Below are 7,496 nucleotides of genomic sequence, written 5' to 3' on the forward strand. Positions count from 1 at the left end.
TCTTTTGACATTTCGGAAATCATTAAAAACATGGTTGTTTCCCATTCTGTAACTTTCCGCATTTGTTAGTTTCTTAATCGCTCTGACGGTTTCTGGTTGCCCTGGGATTCCTCGTCGCTGTGGCAGCCATGCGCATTATAAATCTTGTTTAATAATAATAATAAAGAATAGAAAAAAATGCCTAAATATTTTTTAACAATCCCTGCAATGGCTGTAGATGTCCAATCCAGTTGTGCCCCAGTAATTAGACAAAAAGCAGTAACGGTCTTAAGAGGAGAGCACCTGCTGCCTGCTTTTATAGGCGCAAGTATAATGAATGATGAGTAAGAGATCAAAGCATGAAAACAGCCGACCCGAAGACCCTTCATGTACGAATATCGTTTTTACTCAATAATATTTTCATGCTAGCTCTTGGACAGACATAGAAATGTGCTTTGGGTGAAACCTTGACTTCTGGCGCCAGCTTAACATTGGATTCTTAAATTTCATTTTGATCAAGTTCTAGCTTTTTATTCATTTTCTTTTTATCTCCCAACAAACATACATGAAGAATACTACTTTAAGCCTACATGAATGACTTATTTATATTTCGCAATTAGCAGTGATTCGTTTGAGCCATGATGAATGTAGTTTTGGCCAAACGCCCCTCATTTTTGGAGACTGGCCCTTAGATGTTCTCAGAGTTGTGAGCCCTTCACACTCCTGGGCCCCAATACAACACCACCTGCTTCACTAATAATAGCTGCATTCCTGAGTAGCAGGCTGTCTTGCGTACCTCTTTCATCCCTTCCCCACCATGCCTGACAGTCACTCTGCTCTGGACACAGGCTATGTATTCCTTTGAGAAAAAAAAGCTCCCACACATTGTCCCTTCTGCAGAAAGGGTTCCCTCTGCTCTAATGCTATCAAGGAATTTAAGCCCTAATGTCCCTTTTGTAAAGACTCCCATGCACGTAACGTAAGCATAACAGGTCATGTGACTTGTTTATAAAACTTTTCATTGGTTCATTTTACTTTTGGTTGCCTAATGATGGAAGGCTTGGTCATATGACCTTAAAATAACACTTTTCATTGGTTTAGAACATTTTTTTTTCCCAAATGATGAAAGCCCCACTTTTTTTCCTCACTCTGACTTTCATTTTTATGAGAGAAAGACCTACATTGACTACCTAACAAATGGCTTCAATGATTGCTGCAGCTAGTGGACCACCACCACAACCTCCTAGGAAGAGAGGACCACCTCCTCAGGTCATCCTCCAACAAGAGGAGGAAGAAGAGGAAGAGGAGCAAGGGACAGGGAGGTTTTTACCAGAACAGCCAAGGAGGTCCCATATAAAAGAAAATTATATTTGGCAATTTTTTTCATTTCCCGAAGGACAAAAAAAGGTGAACGCCCGGTATGTTACCTGCCTGATTTGTAAAAATGAACTGTCCAGAGGAACAGAAAAAGAATACAGTTATGGTAATTATACCATGCATCGCAATATGGAGAGGTGGCACCCGATAAATTACAGTGGTGCACAAATACGTGATCTTGTGGATAACCCCCGACCTGTGGCCAGTACATCCACCAATGAAGAGGCAGTGACGGGATCAGAGGCAAGGGAGACAGTCCCAAATATACAGATGAACTTTGGCCAAATGAAATTTACCTGTATAATTTGCGGAAAATTAATTTCCTATGGAGGAGTGTAACTCTAATCAATAGAGCTTTTGAACATCATCAATGTACAAAACGCCCCAGAAAATAAATTTTCTTTTTTTTTGTTGCTCCTGTTGAGCCCTTTCTAATGAATCATTATTGTTCCCCCCCCCAAAAAAAAATATAAAACCGTTCAAAAAATACAAAAAAACTATAAAAATGTTCAGAAAAATAATAAAAAAATATAAAACAACAAAAATAATTTAAAAAAAGTTCTTTTCAGAACTACCTCCCCTTTATAAGACATTGCTAGAATGTTTAGCACTCTGGCAACCTCTATTTCTTTTGATTCGCTTCCCGATTTTTTTAAAAAAAGAAGAGTAAGTAAACAGAAAGTAATGTTAAAAGAAAGACAAATAGAGGGAGTAACACACAGATACTGTTGAAAGAGGGACTGAGAAAAGGAGTGGAAAGAGTAGTATAAATAAGTAATAGAAAAAGAAATGAGGGAAGTAGCTAAGGCAGGAAACTGAGGGTTAAAGAAATGAAGCAGTGGAACTAATAAAAGTTAAATTTACACACATCCATGCACCCTAACTTTCTGTTTTCAGCAATGGAAATCCACCAATCACTGCTAATGAATCATTAGCACTCAAACTCCACAGTTTTTTTTCTTTACAAACTCCACTGTTTCAACTGCCATTTCATTCCCACACTTCATCTGACTGCAGCAGAACCTCCTCTCGCCATGTTTTCTGTCTGGATTCTAGGACATAGCTACATCCACTGGGCTCACAGGTATGCTGATAACAGAAATTTACACAACCTCAATTTACAAAATGTGGAAATCAAATGGATTGGCCAAAGAGGATTGAGATGTCACCAATTGATACCATTGGTGAAAACCTTTCAACATATGCCAAACTCTGACCTCATAATAGTGCAGTGTGGAGGAAATGATTTGGGCACTTTGACTTGGGTAGGTCTGGAAATGCTCTTAAAGGACACCTTTGAGCAATTGATGGCACTTTTTCCTCAAACTGCCTTGTTATATTCCAATATATGCCAAAGACAAAAATGGAGGTGGTCCAATCAATGTTGTCCACAAATTGAGAAATCGAGGAAGCATGTAAATAAGTCTGTTTCAGCTTACATGAGAGACCATGGAATGGGCTGCATCTACAACAATAACTTGCGTTACTACATGCAAGATATCTACAGAGAAGATGGCGTGCACTTCTCAGATGAGGGGAACAGAGTTTTCATACAAAATTTAAGACTGTGTATTGGTACTTACTTATAAGTACCTAGAACTTACACAGAACCCAAAAGCTCTTTTCAGAGCTACCTAAACTATAATTAATCTTTAAAAATTTCGAATGTACCTTTTTTCACTAATTTTCACTTATGTTCGCTTCCCGGTTCGCGTACCGGCAGCTAACCGCGCGAAAAATTAAAAAAAAAAAAATAGCTCATACATTAGCTCATACTACATACCAATCCCTACCATTTTCACAAATTTGGTTGGAATTCCATTTAGCCATTTAGCATGTAGACCTCTCTAAATTCCCTGAGGTAAATTACTTCACAAAACACATCTGAAGTGTTGGAATTGACAATCAATTAAAATGTTACTTTCATTTTCTACTTTTTTTTACCTGACATTTGATTGATTATTACCTGAATATATATATATATATATATATATAAATAAAGAGAGAAAAACACAGCCATTTTGACTACTACTTCCTGAAGTACATCGCAAGACCATTTTCACTGACAACTTAAACTTGCTTTTAAAAGGTAAGATGTTATTTTATAAATTTGACCGGAGAACTATGTTATACAATTTAAATTAATTTGGAAAACATTTTTAGATAGTTATATACTATCCCTCTGTAAGAGTTAGACATTGAGAAAGGCTTGTTTATTATAATTATGGATTGATTTACGTTTCTGTGTTATAATTATGAATTTACTTAGGCTTTTTCGCAGGCACTTTTTAATAGTACTACTTCACGCCTGAAACCATACGGTGCCCATAGATAACTTCTCTGTTATGAACTCACAAGTACCTGTCTGATTTTAAACCCAACATTGCCCTATCTCTACTGATATATTTATTTTTTATGCAAATTTCAGCACAAAAATGGAAGGAGAACAGAACGTTTCCTTTGAAATTGCCCTAGAGATGAACAATGAGGAAATCATTGAAAGCATTGACTTGGAATTCATGGACGAATCACGAGACCAAGAACTTCTACAATGTGTAGAATCTGTGGATTTGTTACTTCATTATGAGGACGATAAAATGTGGGAAGTTATGTTCACTCAACAAGAGGACATTTCGGACAGTCAAATGTTAGACAGTCTATTAAATTTTGAAAAAGAATCAGAAAAATAAATTTATATTTAATAATCAAAAATTGTTCGAGTCTTTAATCATTTTTATATGTAATTCATAAACTAGTACCAAATTGATTATAATGTAAAGTCAGACTTATAGTATACTGTGCAACTTTTTTATGTTACACAATAATTTTGCTCATAGTTACTTCCTTTCTCCAACTATATTATCTCCAATGTGTATTTAACATCTCTTTATCATCTCCTGCCTCCATATTGTTTCTACTTTCCTGACACACTATGGTATGAATTCCATATTCCACAATAACTTCTGAAACAACATGCTATCTACAAAGGAGACGGTGTATATTAATTTTTTGACTCTGCATTGGTACCTACATATTGCTACTTAAATTAAAAAAAACACAAAAAAAACAACAAAACGAACAATCAATAAACATACAATATTTAAAAAGTCTATCATTCTTGTTTCCTTATAGTACGCTCCCAGGACCGCTTTCCGGTGCGCGTACCGGGCCCACCCCACGCGCACCCCCACTAGAGGGCTAGATCGTCTAATGCCAAATAGCAATGTGAAGTAAATGACGGGTAATTTGTATGAGGATGTCGGACCACCGAATCAATAATGAGTGCTAAGGATACATGATGTAATACTGCAGAAATGTAATTGCCGCCTGTAATAATGGTAATTTTGTGTTTAAAAACAGAGAAATTGTTGGTCTTTTGTAAAGAAACTACATTTCCCATCTAACTTCCTGTAAGCAAACAGGAAGTGAGATCAGTAACAGAGGAGTTCTGGCGGGTCCTTCGAAATATAGGAGGAGTATGAACTTTATTGCACTGACCGTGAACAAGTGACAGTTGGTTGCGAAACGCGTTGGTTCTTACTTTGCATTGCTGGAGTAATGACAATGAAATAAAAAGGATTGGGAAAGGAACTTTTGTGAGTGCTGACTTATTCCCTTTGTGGAAGAAGGGAGTTGTGAAATATATTGAAGCGGGGCTCTGCTTGGAAGTCATAGCCGCTTTTGATATCGTCCCCCATGCTCTCCTCACCGCCAGGTTATCATCCATCGGCATTGGTGGCAATGCCTTGGCCTGGGTGTCCTCATTTCTTTCGGGAAGGACTCAGCAGGTCTGGATGCCACCTCATGCCTCGGAACCAAAACCACTCCTTACGGGAGTCCCACAGGGTTCCACGCTTAGCCCCCTACTGTTCAACATTTATATTACCCCCTTGGTGTATCTTGCGGAACAGTACAGGGCTAAGATTATAGGATATAATCGGCAATGAGGAGCTACAAGATCTCCATCCGGCTGGCTAAAACTCAGTTTTTTGAGGATAAAATTAGCAATGCCTCTAACTCCTCAAGAGAAAATTTCTTGGTGGTTAAAGAACTTTTGAAGGTTCCTACACCTTCTGCTCCCACTGAAACCTGGAAGCAAAATGCAACAATTTGGCAGAATATTTCCACACTAAAATTGAAAAAATTCTCTCTTCCCTACCCCAGCCCAAGATATGACCTGAGCTATTGGAGGAGGAAGGTTGTCCTCGGACAGCCTTGGAATCCTTTGGGCCAGTCACTAAGGATGAAGTCCTTAAAGTCCTATGCTCAATCAAGAGTGGCTCCCCCCAGGATGTTGCCCCTATGAGGATCCTTAAACAGGTTGCCCCCTCCATCGTGGAGCCTATTACCGAAGTTATCAACGCCTCATTAGGTACAGGTATGGTTCCACCTAATTGGAAGAGTGCAATAGTGAAGGCCCTCTTAAAAAAACCCTCCCTAGATCCCCTAGATATGGCCAATTATAGGCCTATCTCGCTCCTCCCAGGACTGAGTAAAATCGTGGAAAAATTAGTTAACTCTCAGTTGTCTAATTTTGTTGAGTCTAATGGCGTGTTAAGAAGTTCTCAAACAGGTTTTCGCCCGGGTCAAGGCACTGACACCGCCTTGCTGGCAGTCATGGAGGAGTCACGCTGCATTTTGGATTAGGGGGGATCAGTGGCAGCGTTCGACACTGTTAACCCCCGAGTGTTACTCCAGAGACTGTCGGATTCCGGAGTGAGGGGGACAGCACTGAATTGGCTTAGGTCATTCCTCAGCGAAAGATCTTTCCAGGTCTGGGAAGGGGGCGCACGATCGGCATCCACTCACCTCCACTGTGGGGTGCCTCAGGGCTCCTCCCTGAGCCCTACACTATTTAACGTGTATATGGCTCCCTTGGAGGAAGTGGTGGTTCCATTCGACATCAAGATCGTGAGCAATGCCGACGACACCCAACTGGTGTTCGCCCTCTCCCAATCCATAGAAAACTCCCAGATACTTCACGCCTGCCTCTCAAAGGTCCATGCCTGGATGGGGGACTCAGCATTGAAACTGAACGGGTCCAAAACGGAGATTATGCTTATGGGACCAAAAAAAACCTCCCTCCCCTGCTTGGCCTGGCCCAGTTGCCTAGGTCCTCTTCCTGAGATCAAGAGCCTGGGCATTTGGTTGGAACAAGATCTCTCTCTCAGAACCCAGGCCTCCAAATTAGCGGGTGTCTGTTTTGGTCTCCTCCAATCGGTACGTAAGGTACTACCCCTCATTCCTTTTCTATCCAGGAAGCTCTTAATTCAGGGCCTGAATATGTCTAGATTAGACTTCAGTAATGCGATCTACCTTGGTGCACCTGAGAGCACTCTGAACAGACTCCAACAAGCTCAGAATGTGCTGTATAAAACCGATTTAATAATAATAATAATAATAATAATATGCGGATGATACGCAGCTTCTCTTCACCTGGCCTGATGATCATCTGGACACAGCTAAGGTCCATCTCTGCCTATCATCAGTTTTCCGCTGGCTAACGCTGGCCCAATTAAAATGTAATGAGGACAAATCAGAGGTCCTCTTTTACGGATCTTTCCCCCCCAAGTTTCAAAAATTCGCTGTGGCCTCCGAATATCCCATGTCCTAAGGAAATGGGTGGCCCTGCGAAAAATCTTGGCATTTGGTTCGGAGAGGATCTAAAATTTGAGGACCATATAAAAAAACTGACCGGAACGTGTTTTGCCACCTTGAGAATTCTCAGGAAATTCTTTCCATTACTCCCTAGAGAGGCGAGGGAGACGGTAGCCCGAGCACTCATTCTAGCAAGGCTGGACTACGCGAACTCCCTGTTGAGCGGCATTCGAGCTTATCTGACCAAACGTTTGTTGGTCATTCAGAATGCCGCTGTTCGTCTTCTTTGCAACGTTCCCAGATGGAAGAGTGTCCGGTCCTATATGTCCGATCTCCACTGGCTCCCAGTTCCTCAACGTATCCTCTTTAAAACATTGGTACTTGCGTTCAGAGCGACTCATGACCAAGGACCAGTCTATTTAAAGAAAAGATTTACACTGTATGCCCCTACAAGAGTTCTCCGTTCATCGTCCCAATTTAAACTGACCCTACCCCGATTCAAGCGAACCAGACTAGGGGGACAGTCCATCTCCGTGGTCGCT

The sequence above is a fragment of the Lissotriton vulgaris genome, chromosome 3_2, assembly GCF_964263255.1.
Source record: "Lissotriton vulgaris chromosome 3_2, aLisVul1.2, whole genome shotgun sequence".
Taxonomy (NCBI): Eukaryota; Metazoa; Chordata; class Amphibia; order Caudata; family Salamandridae; genus Lissotriton; species Lissotriton vulgaris.